This window comes from Cyanistes caeruleus, chromosome 1 (assembly GCF_971803275.1).
Source record: "Cyanistes caeruleus chromosome 1, bCyaCae1.hap1.1, whole genome shotgun sequence".
Lineage (NCBI taxonomy): Eukaryota > Metazoa > Chordata > Aves > Passeriformes > Paridae > Cyanistes > Cyanistes caeruleus.
In genome coordinates, this window is record NC_141701.1 from 38,695,589 (window position 1) to 38,712,542 (window position 16,954).

Below are 16,954 nucleotides of genomic sequence, written 5' to 3' on the forward strand. Positions count from 1 at the left end.
CTCAGACTCACTACTCTCCTCTTCAGCTTGTTATGATAGTACTTAATGTTGGTTGGCTTGCTGAGGTCTGGTGTAATTATAACAACACTTTCTGATGGGTGGTTTAGTGAATACTTATGTTAGACGCAACCTTTCTCTGATACAAGATATACCAGCAAAGTGTCATACATAAAAAGCTTATGAACACATAATCCAGTAAATGTTCTTTGAAAGGGGTGAAAAGGTGAGGAAAAAGTTCATCTCTTTGATAAAGACTAAAAATTATTTGTTTTCTTGAAAATCCTGTTTCATTTTCTGCAATGCAACAATGCACTGAGTAAAAAGTGAAACCCCATTTTTTTGTACCAGCTAACTTTTATGGTAGCTGCTGTTGACTAAAGGTATTAGAGTATCAGAAGCTTGTGAACTGAAGAAGTGAAAAAAGCTCACTTCGTGAAGAAGTGAAAAATGTCAGAAATTTCTCCTCAATCATATTTTTAAAATTCCTTAGCATTTCCTTATCACATATAAATATATAGCTAGATATAGATATAGATGATATAGATATAGATATAGATATAGACACAGATATAGATATAGATATAGATATAGATACAGATATAGATATAGATATAGATATAGATATAGATATAGATATAGATATAGATATAGATATAGATATGTAATATTCCAGAGAGCTACTATTAACAGCAACTGTGAGGAAAGAAGATGCTAGGCATAGTGCAGTAATTGGGATTTTTCAAAACTGTACATGTACATGTACAAACTATACATCTATGAACTAATAGTTCATTCTCTACCTGTGCAATTCTGAATAACAATGCAATTCTAAATAGGAAAATAACCTGCTCTGCCTCTTCTGGGTGGATGAAGTTGTCATAGTAGTTGTAGAGATACAACACTCATGTTACAGACAAGCCCTCAAGGTAAACTAATTCTCCTTAGCTCACATTTAGTGATGATCAATAGCCTCTCGTTTTACACTTCAAATATTAAAATACTTGAACCATCCCATTTGGAATCTGTAATAACATTTCAAGGAAATGACTGTATTTCAAACATACTTTAACTGGGTTTTAAAGCATTCACACTCAAACAAGCAGTGCTGTCGAGACTTAACTTCTGTCTGTAATTCATGCTTAAATCCTGGTCTCAGCTGTGCAATTGAGCACTTTTATCATGTGGGAAAATAGATTGGTTTTTTTGAAGAATCCTTTTTAGACACATAAAATCAGAACTGAACAGAGAGTTTGCAGAAGTGAAAATCATTTTTATTTTTCATTAGATCCATGCTGTAAATCTTTGGAGACTTTCCACATGTGAAGGAGTTAGTATTTCTATGCCAGAAGCAATGCACTTAGAAAGACATCAAACTTAACCCTGGCTGGTGCTAATCTGAATTGTATAAAAAGGTTATATGACTCTCTCAGATTCAAATATGAGGTAAATTCAGGCAATTTGCTTTCTGTTTTTATTGCTGTAAATTTTGCCTATAAAATATCTTCCCAAATTAGATGAAAATTTTTAGAGGTAGTGAAAGGAAAACAAGGAGGTTGTATGCTGTGAAAGAGATTGCTGTAGCAGGGAAAAGGTACTGCTAAAATCATCTACTGCACTTTGATCTCACGTTTCCTCCCATAAATTAAAAATTGTTTTGAAATAGGTTATGGCTATGTATTAAACAACTAGTATACTTACAATGTCAAATAACCTAGCCCCATGAATAATTTTAGGATCCTGCTCACTGATTATCTATGCCTCTACAGTTCTAGCTACCTTTGAGACAATTCATCCCAGGAGGGTTCCATATTGAAAATTTGTTCTGCTCTGGACAGGGCAGATTGAGAGAGAGTGCAGGACTCTTTCTGTGTCTCATTAAGGCCTAACCACCATTAATAAGATAACTGTTCCAATGAGACAGGAGGAGAAAAGGCATATGGACAACAAGTAAATTTTACATGACCTCAGTCGCAGGGCACCCTCAATTCATGTAGCCTGGGATGGTGGATTTTCTCACAGCTCACTGCCCAAGAAAATCCTGCCCACAGAGAGTTCTTTTGCTCATTCCAGCTAATGGGCACAGATAGGTTGTAGTCTGCATTAATAACATATGGGCTTCTCAAGCCCCAAGTATGAGGCCCAGTGGAACAGATGTTGTCTGCTCAAGGTTCTGGTAATTCCTTGAAGACGATGTCTTCCACAAAGCTCCCAGTACACAAGTTCAGTCCAGGCTGGGTTCCCTCAAGCCCTCAGAGTCCTCCAGTACCCTTGCAGCAGCAATTGCTCTCTTGTATTCTCTAAGCCCACACCCTAACACTCTGCCTTGACATAATGTTATGATAGCACCTACTATTCCATCAAGCTGCCTACGTGTGCCTGAGCGCATTCTCCAAACTTTTCCTGACCTCTGTCAGGCTTAGTACTGTAACCAATTCCCTGGGGAGCTTGTGTTCTGCAGCATAGTATGCTCAAATTAATCATGGAAGACATGATTAAATTCTTTATGGTTTATACTGCATAAGCTATTAACTGTTACAAAATTACCAGTTAACAATGCCAAAACCAGCCAGAGAGACCCTGGCATCATTAAATCTAGAAAGAAGGGGGTTTTCAGACACACTCCAGTTTTCAGTGTCCTTCCCTTGATTGTTTTCTAATATTTTTTAAGCTCTTTTCCTCAGACACCTAGCTCTTCTCAGTTAGCAGATAGACTGCCAAACTAGGCTTTAAATTCAGTAGTCATAAACACGATTTGCCACACATAATCTGGAGACCCAAAAGTCTTCTGCTGGAACTTGTTAGAAAAGAGCCCAAAGTCAGTTACATCTCTGACATCTGACTGCAGCCAGCTGAATCATCTCTCCTTCTCCAGGCTGCATTGTGGATACCTCTATGACATTTCATTTTCCATTCCTCCTGCAAAATAGCAAAGAATTCTCAGTTTTTTTCAAAGAAGAAAGTTGGCACAAGTTCTTTCCTGACCCAACAAGAAATGTGCATAAATTCAACCCTAAATGATACCTGCCTTTGGTTAGAAATGCCTTCTAAAAGTTAATTAATTTGTCATGTCTTTCTTTCTTGATATAATCCTTCAAGAGATACGAGTGTTGGAGTTCTCTTTGCACTGTAAACACTAAATAATAAGAAGGTCTGGTTCCTTTCTTCAAAATATCTTTAATATATATGACTTTCAAGCCGAGTAAAATGTCTGAGTCTCATATGCTTTTCTATGGCACAGGTATCTATTAGTTAGATGAAATATATCTAAGGGTCCTCCCTTTTTTAAAGATCTCAGACCAAGTTAAGAATATATGTTGGAGCAATTAAAATGACACCAACTTGTGAGAAGAGCGTTTAAAGCTGAAAAGCCTTAAAAATGTGCAAAGTGGAAACCATTGATTAAAGTGTCTTTCATAAGAAGAAAAAAGTAGTTCATTGCCCTCAATTAGACCAGCCAAAAGGCTGAAGGGAAAAGAGAAATATCTTTCCAAGTTTCTGTGGATGCAGGAAGGGCCGGCTAAATTAGCAGACGTGCTCATTTGGTGAGGGGCCGGAAGGCATCACAGCACTTCAAGAGCCCTTTGTTCAAAGTCCACTTCAAATTAGAAGTGAGATGATTTCCCTACCCAATTGTCCTTTACAGACATTGCTTCTTTTTTTCTAAACTGCACTTTTTTTTTCTTTAAAATGAGTAAGATTGCAGCAAATGGCAGGTATTTTCAAGAGTACTGGGAAGAAACCCTTAGGAGAGGTTTTTCACCTTTCAGCCTCTATCAAGACACATGTTGCCAGTACTGTCACCGACCTTATTTTAAAGGAAAAGAACAAAACATAAACCCAAACAACTGTTTGGTTGGGTTCTTTCATCCTTGATTACAGCTGAAGGGAAGATATTTTTATTTAAACAGTCCATTTTCACAACCTTCCTCTCTTCATCTCCAACCACCTACTGTTACCTGTAGTTCAAAGAGGTTTTGTGGCAGACCCTCGTTAAAGATCTGACAGTACATTATTGAAACACCACAATGGTGAAGAGAAAGGGGTGAAAAATTCCACAATATATTACTGCATCCAGCCATCACAACAGCTAAGTTAGAATAGAATAAAATCTTAAGGAATTCAAAAGCACTGAAAACAGGCTTGATAAGTCATGTTCTCTAAAGTAAAATAAGACTCCCTGTTGTGTTTTAACATTAGGTAATATGATTCACCCCTTAGAGGTATCTCTTATTTTTCAACCCATTTGTGCAATATTGAATTATTTGTATATCACCCAAAGCATGCCAACTTCTCTTACATTGTCCTGTACATCATGAGTTCTAAGAATTTTTTTTTCCCCAACCAGATGTTTCCAGAATTCTCTGAACTTAATGGCTCTTTCTTCTGCCACAGCTATCAGAGACCTTTCAAGAACCTTATCTCCCTGGCCACAGGCAGCTCTTTTCTCTGAGGGTATTTTTCTTCCCATCCTTGTCACTTACTTTCCTTTTATTTACTCTCCTCTTTCATACATGTCTTTCCACGTGCTTGTCTTGGAATTTAAGGAAGCTTAATCTAATGAATGGTTATGCATTCTCATAGGTTATGACTGGATTTGATTATCAGCACCTATTAAGGCAATTGTGACATGGCTTTATATATATCATAGTGATATTCTGTCCAAAGCTATGTTGAGTAAACAGCTTTACATAACAGGTCTTCCATCTATTCTGCTAATGTCACTAAAAGCTATCAAGCAGTAAAAATAAGTACTAAGTAGGATTACACCTCCCTTGTCTTGTGCCCCCTAACCAAAGGCAAGAATATACCTGTGGAAACCAGCAGAACACCACAAATTGAAGGAGGTGCAGATAGAAGGGAATATAATTCCTGAAATCATTGTAGGAAACACATATTACATAAACAGCCACATATATTCTGAAATTATATGATTCTGAAGCTGATGATGGTTCACTCATTATTTATATTAAACAGCATGAGATTCAAAAACAAAAAAAAAACAAGTGTTTTGACCAGGTGTTGCTACCCTTCAACTTTCTACCAACTGTTGAGGTTGCAGTGTCACAACACCTGGGAGATGTCTGGGTGAGAGCACTGCAGGACTGTTGGTTTCTCTGTATTTCACAAGAGCCAAGAGCAGGGGCAGGTCAAGGGTACATTTCCTCAGGGATGACAAACTGCCCTAGAACTAGCATATAATTCAAGTTTAGTGACCAGAGCTTACAAAAGAATCCATGCTGGTGATGAGCTTGCTGATATTGATCACTGTAATGAACTGGGTTTTCTAAATCACATTCACTAAATCAGAGTTATGTACTAGTTACTGAACAGCTAATTCTGCTGAGGTGTAAATAATGCAATCATTTCCACTCAATGTTTTTAAGGCCCTCAACTGAAAAAATTAATCCAAACAATTATTAAATAACCCTGAATCTTACCTGTGACATACTTTGTCATACTTCTGAGACCAGGTTTTTGAAGAAGAGATTTAAAAGATCTTTTGCATATTTATCTGAATATTTTGATGATATCTTTGTGCTGTAATTCAAAATAGAATTTATTTCCATGAAAATTAGGAAAAAAATAAAAAAATAAAAAATGTCAGTCCTCTAGTGAATCTGAAAGTAGAAAGACCATAGCTCCATAATTGATATTTGAGCATACAGGCATTTCTAGGACAGATACTTGTAACAAATTAATCTCAGTTCAGTTTTTAACATTAATAAGTAGAATTTGAATTTTTAATAAAAATTTAAGACTACTTAGATAATAAGAGGGATCCCTTTCTACATTCAGAATTTTTTGAGATTGTGAATCCATTCCAGGCCTCCTTGAACATCTTTTATGTATGGGAAAGTTTATGGAACTGTAAGTCTTCACTCAACTTGAGATTAAGCTCTTACAGCACACATTCGTGCTTAGTCCTTCACTGGTTTAAAACCTGATTTTAAAAACTGATAATGTAAAGCGTGCAGTTACCATAAGAACAACTCCATAACAACTCCACAACACAAGGCCTTATTCTTATACCACCACTGTGCCAAATACAACATAAAGTACAAATGTTCAGTGTGACAAGGAGCTTCCAAGTGGCTCAGTAAAGCAAAGCCATGTGACAATGACTGACTAATAAAGTTCACTGACTGCTCAAAAGTTCATCCATCCTCTCTCTTAGTAGTCATTCTCTGCTAATGAACGTTGAATAGCAAAGCACAATTTTATTATTACATTATTTAAGCAGTAAATATCCAAAATTTAGCTCAGTTGCTGAGTCACAGCCTTAGTATTATTTTCAAGTCATAAGCAAGTCACATAAGTCACTTAATTTTAAAACAATGTTCTTCACCCTGGCCATTTGTTTGGAGAGTAAGAAATTCCATTTCAGGAAATCCCTAAAGACCTACATCCAGGTGGAAGCTAATGTTTAAACCCAGGGCTTCTCTGAATCAGAGCTGCAGTGATTAGTGAAAACAACTCCCAAGTGAGAAGAGACCACAGAAATAGCTTCAGCCATCAGACTCTCAGAATAGGTTAGGGACATCCAGTCCCACTATAAGAACACCTAGCCAGCAGGGAGGCTGTTGAAATGTTCACCAAATCCATGAAGCAGATAAATGGAGAGTTAATTGAAGAAAAACCATGCTGTATTTAGCTCTTCACTGGAGGAAAGCAGTAAGAGCAGGAGCAGAGCTCTTATTTATGATGGAAGCAGAACCCTTGTGACAGAGAAAGAGAAAGATGGCAACAAGAAAAAGAGTCCTGCACTAAGAGCAGTAGAACATGATTTTCTTTTCTGCCTTGTGGTTGATTCCATCACACATGCAATGAACTCTCACATACTCCCACAGCTAAGCCTTTCAGAAGGATACATAATTGATGTAAATGGTGAAGACACTGGTTAAGCCAGTGGGATTGGAGCACACAAACAAAAATGTAAAGACAAAAATATAAAGATATAAGAGGATGGAATTTTGCTTTTTAAAACCTGCATTTTCCAGTGCCATTCTCAAATAGTAGGGATCCTTAGAAAAAAAGACAGTTTTCTTATACTGCTGACTACAAGGACATCTTTATCACCCTCCTCTCTAGTTATTACTTCTCTGTTCTCTCATCCATTTAATGGCATGTACATGAGCTTGTAAGGTCTGACTGTCTGTCACATACACATTACTATGCGTAGGCATTAGTACCAAATACTAAGACAAGGATTCTTTGTTTCTGTGGGCTTCATTGTGTGTTTGAAAAAAATTCTCTTTATATGATGTACTAAGTGTTTAAATTTGGCATGGCTGAACCTATGGAATATATTCATCCCAATTGAAAAAAATAAATAAAAATCAAGAACCACCACTGCTCAGATCTTTTCCTGATTTGAGATAAAACAATTTTAATTCTCCAAGGAATTAAACACTGTAGTCTGCCAAACTGGCATCTGGGGTGAGGACTGAGGGGCTGATCTAACTTTGCCAACAGAAATATTAACAAGGATCTGGGAATGGAAAAAATCCCCAGGCAGTTATATGAGCTGAGTGATCATTTCCTCTTGAACTTGCTCACAGTGACAATTTAAGCAGCTGAGTCTCACTGACTCCAAAGTTAATGAAAGTCTTCTGTAACTGCTCTCATGTAAAATTCAGTTTCAGTGATATTTGCAGCTGCCAGGGTTGTTAGTCACAGCAGAGAAAGTACTAAGGAATATGTGTAAAAGAGCAGTTATTCAACGCTAAATCTTATAATTTGTATTATTCTGATCACCTTTCCATCTCTTTGCATTTTTTTCCCATCCTTTTGTTTTGTTTTACAGCTTCTGAGGCTTAGTTCTCCCACAAATGCATGTTTGTAGTGCACTCTGTATCAGGGAAGCCACTCTTTTTTTCCATATGATCATTCTGCTGGTAGTGCAAATTGGCCCAAAATATTAAAAGTCAGCCTATGTAGAAAAGCTTGATATCAAGTATTTGTACTGAATAAAAGCTTCTTCAATTCAGTGTATGTGGAAAGGGAGAATATACAAGCAAATTACTGGCTCAACATAACTCTGTGTACAGAGACTGGAAAAATAGGCTTAATTAGCTAATTATATTTCTCCTTAAACTATTGATTAAGATCTAACAGATCTCTCTTAAGGCTTGTGTGTGTTCTTGTTTCAAAAGCCATGTGATTTCCCTTTTCCAATTGAACACACTTCATCAAATAATGAAAGCTCCAACAGAATAAAACAGCTAGAGGTGTGTTCTTTAAGAAAAAGCCAATGTAGAATATACCAAACAATATTCAGATCAAGCTGAATTTTCATGTCAGCCATTTACAAACAGTGTATATATCCTCGCATTTCACTCAGATCTGGTGCACAGTGAGATGTGGAAATAAACACTTAAATATTAGTACTCTGAAGGCCCCACATTAATATAGAAATGGTAAAAGTAGGGGTTGAAAAGGCCATTTCTGTTCTTCTGGTGGTTTTTTTTGTCAGACCTTCTTTTTCATAACAATAGTCACTGAGCATTTCTCTGCTTTTCTGCTTATCATCAATTTCTCATGTAAAATTATTTCAAACCAAATTTAGTAGTCACTCTTTCAGACATTCTTTCAAGCTACTGTTTCTCTCCATTGTCATCCTATCTAAGCAGACTTGGCCACGTGTTTGTTTCTGAACAAAAGAGGAGTTTCAACTCTCCACAGCGGCAGCACAAAACATTCTATGCAGAAGAAGCGAAGAAAAATCCAGAGCTGTAAATTTAGCTATCACTGTCAAATGTTCCAACCCCTTTCGAAGCCATGTTTTCCTTAGCCTTCACCCTTTATTCACCTTGTACCCACCAAGAATTTCCCATCAGCTGATCCCTGGCAGAAGTGTTTCCAGTTTCAAATGGCACTGATATACACTTACCACTACAGAAGCAAGGAAGGATGAATAGCAGGGTAAACAGACTTGTCATGGAGCTTGGTTACTAATGTACAGAAAGGAGGACACTGAAGTAATCTGCAACAAATACCTCCTTTCTTCAGGAAAGAAAGTTAGTGCAGGAGAATTTGTACCTAAAAGTTGTCTTTGAGAATTAGGCTTGTGTGCAAAATCATAACATTTTATACAATACGTGTATTATTAAATTTTACACAATACATCAGTTGCAAATACTCCTCTGGATATTTCAAAGGGGGCTTAATTTTTTAGTCATTAGAACACTTGGGATTTTTCATAGCTGTTAAAATGATCTTCCATATGGTATTTCACAATAAATTTAGATACATAATATGATTCATTAAGACATTCCTTTGCACAGAACTATTATAATGTGTAGCCAACTTTTTACAGTGAATTGATTAACCCATTTATGCAACGTGTCTCAGCATTATTATCCTACTGATCTTAAAAGAACTTCTTTAGCCTGAAATACTTCTGACTTCGTTTCTTCAGAATTAACAAGCTGTGTGCATTTTGGTTATTGCTTGGGGCTTAACTACATGAAAATACACAGGGAGGGTATTTTACAGTCATTAAACAGCATTAGATCCCCCTAGGAATATTATTATTCTGAATTTAAGTTGCTTTTTTCCAGCTAACTTATCTCAGTTTCAGATTAAACCGAAATAAGAGAAATTAAGACAATCGAAAATAATACATAATTAAGGCCACTTTACTCCTGTAAGCACAGAGAGACATACAATTACGTGATTCAGGTTATTGACAGAAATGTTAATTTCAACACATTTCTTCGAGTGTCTGCCTGAAGACAAGCCCAGAGAGGTACCCAGGCTATTTACTCATTGTTGTACTAACCAGAATTTCTATTAATTATTTAATTAATTAAATTAGTATTAGTTAATTAGTTAATTAATTAGCTTTGGCAAAAGACTTGCTTTTCTAAGGAGCTCCTCTATAAGAAAACCAGAAAAAGAACCATACAGAAATATTTTTTACTACATGCTTCACAAGCAAATTCTGCTCTTGGGCCTCTGCAGGTACCTGTTTAGTTAGGAAAGACTGTAGGAAGCAAAAATTTACAGATATTTTAGATAAACTGGATGTGTTCAGATGAATGGGAGTGCATAGAATTTTACTACAGGGCTGAACAAAAATGACCACTGTAATTAAAGTGCTGCAATTTGTAATTTTATTTTTTTTTTAAATGACAGATAGGTCAATGAGAGCTGGCAGAAGGCCAACTAAACACGCAGCTTTGAAAAACATGGGAAAAGAACCTGGGGAACTTTTGGCTGCTCAGCCTCCCCTCAGTCACTAGGAAGACACTGGAGCACAACCCATTCAATCAATCTCTGAGTCAACAAAGGACAAAAAGGCAATTTCACACAGAGAACAGAAAGCCCTTTACCAAGGGCACTTTGCACTGACCAAGGTGATTGAGCAGCCAACAGTGAGGGCTGGAAGGCACCTCTGGAAACCATCAAGTCCAACACCCTTCTATGAAAAAAGTTGCCTGGGACATGCAACATGCAGACAGGTTTCCAGGTTCTCCAAGGATGGTCACAGCCTCTCTGGCAGCATCCTCCAGTGCTTGATCATCCTTAAAGTAAGTCTTTACCCATATTTAAGTGGAATTACCTGTATTTCAAATAGTGCCCTTTGCCTCTAGTCCTGTCGCTGAATAGCACTAAGAGCTGAGCTTTGGTTCTTTGCTCCACTCCATCAGTAACAAAAATATCATATAAAAAAATAGAAAAATGCAGATATGAGGGTTGGAAAGTTATACATAATCTTGTTTATTATTTAAAAATACTATAAAGCTAATTTGAACAAAATGATCCATAGCAGAAGGTCACTTAGATAATATAAAACAGACTCTGAATTTTTTGCTAAAAGGAAAGGTTTAGATTTTGGTGTAAAATTACAATCCTCCTAATAGAAATTAGAAAGAAAACCAAAAAAAATCCATAAAAGGTTACTTTTATTAAAACTGAAACATCCCTTTAATTTTATTTTTAATATGTAATACATTTCATGTGCTACCACTAGAAATCTCAAAGTTTCCAATTTGTTTCAAGGTGTTAATATTTACCTGACTTTTTTTCTTGAAAAGCTTTGAGAATTTGAAGGCAGCAAGTGTACTCAAAAACAAAGACTCGATTTTCTATCCATTTTCCACAGAGGACTGAGAATTTTTACAAGGCTCTTTAGGGTATATAAGCAAAGCAGATTTAAATGAGGGTCCCACCATCCTCATGGGTAGAACTAAAATGGATTCTGGGACTGCCCATTACTCATTACTGGGTTAGACTTTATCCCAGAAACAAACAAGGAACAAGAGATTCAAACTTGAATGTTCAGAGTGAACATTTTTAGCACTAGGAGCAAAACTTTAGAAACAAAGAGTATGTTTTAGGTAAGTATTGTCCCTCACATATTATATTTTATTGGTTTGCTGTACTTCAGTTTCATTTATACTTATTCCTTCATTTATCTGTAGTTAAGGAGTCTTGGTGGGTATTTTTAATCTGGACCTGAGAAGATAGTATCTATTCTGATCCTTCAGCTTTTTCTTAAATAAATAACTTGCTAACTCAGTGTTGCTTCTATTTATTTGTCTCTAATTATATTTGGAAAAAAAAAAACAAGTGGCTATATGAGGGGATGGAAGAACAACAAGGGAAAAGCTTTGTATATTAACTGCAATTAACTACAGTGCAACTTAAAATGGCAGTTTATTGACAGATGGACAAATGTAATTGCAGGTCCCAAGGGCTGCAATTCAAATTAGATTTAACATTATAGCGGATGACAAGGAATTAATCGTATCAGCACACGTGCCTGTGCTGTGTTCACTGCTACATATGCCTCTTTTCATCTGGCTGGCTCTTAAATATATGAAGCTGCAAGAACATTTGTATTACAGCTGGGTGACAGAACAAAACAAAGTAGGATATAAAGGAGCAATATGAACTTTTATCTTCAGCATGGAGAGGTCATTCCAGGAGCCAGGACAGAGACAAAAAACCATCTGTGGGTGAAGCGGGTGAAAAGGTGTCTTTAGAAAGTACCCACTTCCATGCAGAAAGCTGGAAACACACTGTGTTTGGCTGTACCCTTTGGTGGCTCCTGGAAGACAAGCCTGAGTGTGCCAGCCCAGTGATGGAACAGAAGGTGATATCTGGGGACATGTGCAGGGGAGGAGACATCACAGACGTGCCAGTTGTTCAGAAGGAACAGGGGGAAAGGAACACAGTGGGGAGAGGGCACTAAGCTCCCCAGCCTTCCTGAGGAGAAGGTCCAGTAGAGACATATTTCCTGGATGTCACGTCTTTGTGGGCTTAGGAGTCACTTCTGGTTTATTATCTTAAATTGAAACCTTTGGCACTGACAGATTGGGTCTGCAGGTGGGGAAAGGCAGGGATAAGAAGGTCAGACACATACATGGTGCAGACAGCTGAGGAAAGGCCTCACAAGAGTCAATGAAGCCATTAAAATACTGGGAAGAGAAGATGGAAAAATGGTTCATGAGTAACAACCTGAGGTTTGCAAAAAGTTGTAGCAATCCTATGAGATGTAAATACATCGCATTAATAGACTGAAAAATATATATAAAACAGTGCAAGTGCATATTAAATACCTTGCAATTGCCCCACATTTGAGAAACTTCCACTCTGTTAAAATCAGAAAATATCATTAAACTAATTCAAAAGCTTTCAAAGGCTTTCATACACGTATACACACATTTGTGCATCATCAAATCACTCCATGTAAACATAATTTTGAAATTTCACCAACTCAGCTGGTGCCTTTATCTCTGAGGAGGTCATTGTGTTGGGTTTGGTTGGGGGCTTATTTTTTTTGTGGCATCTGTCACTGCTTTTACAATTCCTTTAAACTGGACTTGTAATTTGAGACAAAGTAATCTAAAAGTCCAAGACTAGAATATGTAAAAGAACTGTAATTGTAGATAGTGTTGAGTGAGTAGGTCTCTGTGAAATACTTCCCAGCTAAAGTATACCGAGCAAGGATCTGTGGAAGTTATCCCCTTTCCAAAGCTCTTGTCCAAGGTGTTTTATGTTTCAAATGTCTTGTGGCTGGTCTGGAAACAAGGGGACAAAAACAGAGACCTAGATACTGGCAAGGCACTGAAGTTTCTCTTGTCTACAACATGGCCATAGCTGAATCAATCCTACACTAGCTGCATGCATTATTTTTGAGTGGGTTTCCCTGCTCTAAGCCACATATTTCTCATCGATCCCACTTATTTTTTCCACACTTCATTTTACGTGACATTGTTATAAAGGAACAAGTTCCAGCCCCTAAACAGTTTCACTGCCTTTATGTGGAAATAGCATGAAATACTGAGAAAGAAATGAGATTTGATGAAGAATTTTGACTGCTGAAGGTTTGTAAATACTCATCATGGAGGCAGTTTACACAACTGTACCTTGGAGTATTACATGCACTCTGTTTAATGCCCTGAGAATTTTGAAAGGGCTGAACTGAATTTAGGTGTCAAAAAGCCTTGAACAATAGACCTTAAAGCTTCTTTAGTAGAAATAATGCTGCATCCTGCCCAAACTCACTTGAAATACAAGAAGCAGTGTTTTTCTTAAACGAGGTAGTCTGGGAATCATGTGTAATATTGACTAAATCCCTCCACCTTACCAAATGCGAGTTGTTTGGGTTTTTCCAAACCTTCCTCTCTTGCAAATCTCCCATACACTGCTCTTTAAGGAAAAGTAAAAATAACATTCAGAGCAAGCCACTTCAGCATTGTTCTGTTCACCTCTGGAACATTTTTTCCTTTTGAACAGAACACAGTGCTCGTCATCTCAAAAACCTAGTCAGGCCATTTCATATGTCTGAAACAGCTCTAACACCTTGCTGTGTGAGGCATTTCTACTCCCATTAGACTTACACTGAGTCAAGACTGTCACCTGTGCCATACAGGTGCAGAAGAAACTCAGCTGTAGCTAACACTGTCATCCTCAGTAAGCCCCAAAGTAATTTTGTAGTGTCCTCTACAGATTGATTCTACCTTGCTTTTAGTAGACTTCTGCATTAAGAACATATTTCTTCTAGACTTTATAGTATGTTGCAATATTTAGAAGCAAATCTTATATGAAAACCTCTAAGTGAGGTCTTTATAGTACAATCTGTGCAGCTCTGCTCTCTCATGCTCATTTCTTTTACTTACAGGTCCTGCAAGACTCTGACTGTTCTGGATTTGTGTGGCCAGGTTTAGGGGGTGGGGTGGCTTTTGTGAGAATCTTCCAGAAGGTGCCCCTGTGTCCAGCAGAGCCAGTGCCAGCCAGCTCCAGGATGGACATTCCACTGTCTGAGGATGAGCCCGTCAGAAACAGTGGCAGAGCCCCAAGGGTAATGTCTTTAAAAAGGGGGGGGAAAACCCAAGTGCAACAGCACAATTCCCTGTTCCCCTGTGCCTCTGAAAGGAGGATGTTGAGAAAATCATGATTGAAGTTTAGTCCAGGAAGAAGGGAGGGATGGGGGAATGCTGGTTTTATTATTTGTTTTTATTTCCCATTACTCTACTCTGATTTGATTGGTAGCAAATCAAACTAATTTCCTTGTCAAGTCTGTTTTGTCCATGACAGTAATTGGTGACTGATGTCTTCTGGCCTTATCTTGACCCACGTGCCTTTCATTATATTTTCTCTTCTCTGTCCATCTGAGGAAGGGAGTCATGGAGCAGCCTGGGTGGGCACCTGGCACCCAGCCAGGGTCAATCCACCACCATGGATAATGATATATAATGAAATATAATGAAACCCGTCATCATTGCTGAGTTTGGCACTCTGGTGAAGTGCCTGTCACATCTGCTGTTTAAGGGAACAAGCCTACAGGTTTTTCCAGATAGTTTCATTGTTATTTTATGGTTTTAAATTACTCTTCAGCTCCTGTAAAAAACTATCCTGATGCAAATTATATGCCAGTAAAGGTATAGGAATAAAAATACATTCAAATATTGAAAATTATATAACTTAATTTTTTACTCCAAATTTGATTATACATGACAGTACATAGTGTTAAATATTGTAGGGTTGGATGCAGACTTCACCTGAAGTTAGCAACCATTAAGCACAGACTCAAACCAACAGAGGCCCTTGTTTGGTGTTTGTTAGTTTTCTATTGAGGTTCAAGAGAAGTGGAGCCAAATCTGGGGGGTAATCTACTCATGATTTATAATACAAAGACTGTTCAGTGAGCAAAAAAGATTTGTCAAAGAGAAGCACTAACTGAGACATTGTTTTGTGCAATGGGTGAGGTCTGAACATGTTTTTGTAGCTGCCTGGAGCTGTGCTAGTTTGAGGAATGGAGGTCACAGGCTGTCTCTCAATTATTGAACAAGACAGGAAGGTTTGAACAAGAGAAACAGGGCCAACACATTGTTTAATTTTTGTTCCTTCCTCAACAGGGACCCAGCTTTCAGTCAGAAATCAGCGAGGGGTTCCCATGTTGCTATAATAAAACAAATGTAACCATTTTCCAGTGCTGCTGCTACAGAGCTTATGTAGGTGAAAGCTTCCCTAATTCCTGACAGGAAAGCCAAGAGGAGCCAAGAGCCATATCCATAAGAGGAATGGGGAAAAGAATAAAAACCCAGTCCTCTCCAGGTGACACAGACTGTGGGTTTGCTTATCAGTAGAGAAGAAATTCAGTTTTTCACCTCTCTGTGAAAAACAATATTATATGTTGTGAATGCTGCATAAAATAAAAAAAGGAAAAATAAAAGCATCCTTGACAAAGTAAAGATTTTTCTCCTCATGGCAGTCCTTCCTTGTAGAAAATTGAAAATGTGCAGTGAGACAAGACTAAGGAGAGCAAAAGCTGCAAAAGAAGAAAGAGGCAAGCTGGAGTCAAGAAACAGAAATGAACTCGAAAGACACATTAAATGTATCTAATATGGAGAGAATGAAAGGCAATGAAATATAACATTGGAAAGAAAAAACAAACCTTAGACCACACTGAAAATTGTGGGCCAAATTAATTTCAGACAAATATGTTCTAACTAAGGAAGAGAGATAGAGAAGATGAAAAGAGAAAAAACTATGGATTTTTTTTTTTTAAATAAAAAGTTCTACTATAAATTCTGTAATATTTCTTTACAACATATTTGCAATCATCACTTGTTCAGGTGTCTTCATATCAGAGGTGTCCACAGAGGAGATACTGTGACCCTCCTTTACAGCTGCCTCAAGGTTAGTGCTTCAGCTGGTGCAGGAGTGAAAATAGTGTGACTTCATGCTGGTCCTCCATCCCCAGGATAAGAGAATGCAAGTGAAGAACAGCAGCAGAAAAAAAAAAGATGTATTTTAATCCCTGACATGCTCTTCTGACCCCTCTAATGAATTAGCTTGAAGAACAAGCAGTAGGACCAAACCTCTCTCACAGCTATTGTCACAACTGTTCCTTTCAATAAATAAACCTCTCCCCTTGCCCTGACCCCAAAGTGCTTCTGTCTCATGCAAAGGTTTGTCAAACATGGAGTTTTCTTCAGAACAATCCCTTACAGCTATTACCAGTCAATGCACTATTATTAAGGCTTTTCATTTGCAGCACTATTTCCCTTGGTTTTCTCTCTATTTAATATTAAAAAAAAAAAAAAAAAAAAAAGATAAAGTATGTTCAGCCATGACTCTGGCAGCAGACCAAAGCAATTTGGAATCTTTATCACTAAAATTTAATGTTGGTTGCCATTGGTAGCATCTTGCTAACACTTTGGTACTTGTGTTCCACATACTTTACCAAACTATGTGCAACAGACTGGCAAAAAAAAAATCTCATGCCTTTTCCTGACTTGCAAAAGCTCTTGCATGCATTTACCCCAGAAGTGAGCAAAATAATGTTCTGCAGATGCCCTGGGGTGCTTTGTGTGGGGCCATGGCTCCTGATGCCACCCATGAGCCCCTGCTTACCCTGGCCAGCCCCAGCTGCCAGCTCCCCTGCACAGAGAGCATCCAGAGCACAATCCAGCTCTTTGCTCCAGACTAGACAAGAGCA

The 16,954-nt window shown here is 37.7% G+C and overlaps 1 long non-coding RNA gene across 1 annotated transcript; it reads left to right on the forward strand.

Annotated features, from left to right (window-relative positions):
• Window positions 1–12,174: 12,174 nt before the first annotated feature.
• LOC111924763 (uncharacterized) lies at window positions 12,175–15,699 on the forward strand. The gene is made up of 3 exons (XR_002861852.2): window positions 12,175–12,224; window positions 14,132–14,311; window positions 15,369–15,699. It is a non-coding gene; the product is annotated as an uncharacterized LOC111924763 (long non-coding RNA).
• Window positions 15,700–16,954: the final 1,255 nt, after the last annotated feature.